General features: G+C 38.9%; 1 protein-coding gene across 1 annotated transcript in view; it reads right to left on the reverse strand.

Moving 5' to 3' along the window:
- Positions 1-1,497, reverse strand: part of LOC106876855 (caskin-2) — a gene marked incomplete at its 3' end in the record, with an annotated part of 405,195 nt that overhangs the window by 157,333 nt on the left and 246,365 nt on the right. The window lies entirely within an intron of this gene.

The following is a 1,497-nucleotide window of genomic DNA, read 5'->3' on the forward strand; positions in this document are numbered from 1 at the left end:
CAATCTAATTTGGCAGAGTTTCTACAGCTGGATGCCCTTCCTAACGCCAACCACTCAGAGAGTGTAGTGGGTGCTTTTACGTGTCACCCGCACGAAAACGACCACGCTCGAAATGGTGTCTTTTATGTGCCACCCGCACAAGCCAGTCCAGGGGCACTGGCAACGATCTCACTCGAAAATCCTACGGGAGCCAGTCAGGCGGTACTGGCAACGGCCACGCTCAAAATGGTGCATCTCATGTGCCACCCGCACAAGAGCCAGTCCAGGGGCACTGGCAACGATCTTACTTGGCTTGCCGGGTCTTCTCACGCACAGCACATTGTCTTGTCTTTGATTCCTTGCTCAAAAGCATAAAAGACAGGATGGTCATATCTGGAATACCTAGGACGATATGACTTTTTGATCAGGGTGGTCTTTGAACAAAACAACTAAATTTATGTGTACATAGACAAAGGAACCTCATATGTAAAGCTGTGTACATGTTTGTACACATTTACTGTATTCTATTAACATGTGCATTAGCGGCAAAGATAATACGATTATGTTAAATTCTTTCAATACTACATTTCTGTTGAAATACATCATGTCTGTTTCAATTACTTTTGAAAATAATGAAGAATTTAGTAAAACAACTTTGTTTTTATTCACGTTGGTGTCTGGAATATGAATTAGCATAAAATTTGGATGGAAGGCTTTTAATTTAGATTAATTTTGAAACAGGAAGTTTTTATCATAGAGCCAGGGGTGGCTTCTAGCTGGTTGATATCAAAAGGGTTAATTATGTGTTACAGAATACACCCAGTTGTGTGTATATGTGATAACATTGTATGTATGCGTGCGTGTATGAATAATAGCTGGGTTTTCCATAAAAGAACTTTGTCTGGAATCTGTCCTGGAGAGGAACTTTTCTGGGAGAGACACACAGTTGACTCTGAGCAATGGAAACCTGGGGATGTAGTCTTTCAATTAAGTATTCTTATAGTCTTTTGTTCCAGTCATTTGACTGCGGCCATGCTGGAGCACTGCCTTTAGTCAAACAAATTAACCCCAGTACTTATTCTTTGTAAGCCTCACATTTATTCTTTCGGTCTCTTGCCGAATCGCCAACTTACGGGGATGTACACACACCAGCATCAGTTGTCAAAATGGTGGGGGGGACAAACACAGACACACAAGCATACACACACACACACACATATATATATATATATATATATATATATATATAAAAATTTAAGGAATGGAGAAAACGCATACTTTATTCCTACAATTTTAACATCACAGATCCCTATGGATCACATAGGTTATAATCCTTTGAAACATATGTAGGAATAAAGTATGCAATTTTAACATGCGTTTTCTTCATTCCTTAAATTCTTAAATATACTCAAATACCCAAAATTTCTAGGAGTTCCTGCCTTAAAAACAAGAACTACACCACAGTTATTTTGTGTTCTTTGCTACATTGGTTTCTATTAAGCCATTTATTCTATCCGA

This window comes from Octopus bimaculoides, chromosome 5 (assembly GCF_001194135.2).
Source record: "Octopus bimaculoides isolate UCB-OBI-ISO-001 chromosome 5, ASM119413v2, whole genome shotgun sequence".
Classification (NCBI taxonomy): domain Eukaryota; kingdom Metazoa; phylum Mollusca; class Cephalopoda; order Octopoda; family Octopodidae; genus Octopus; species Octopus bimaculoides.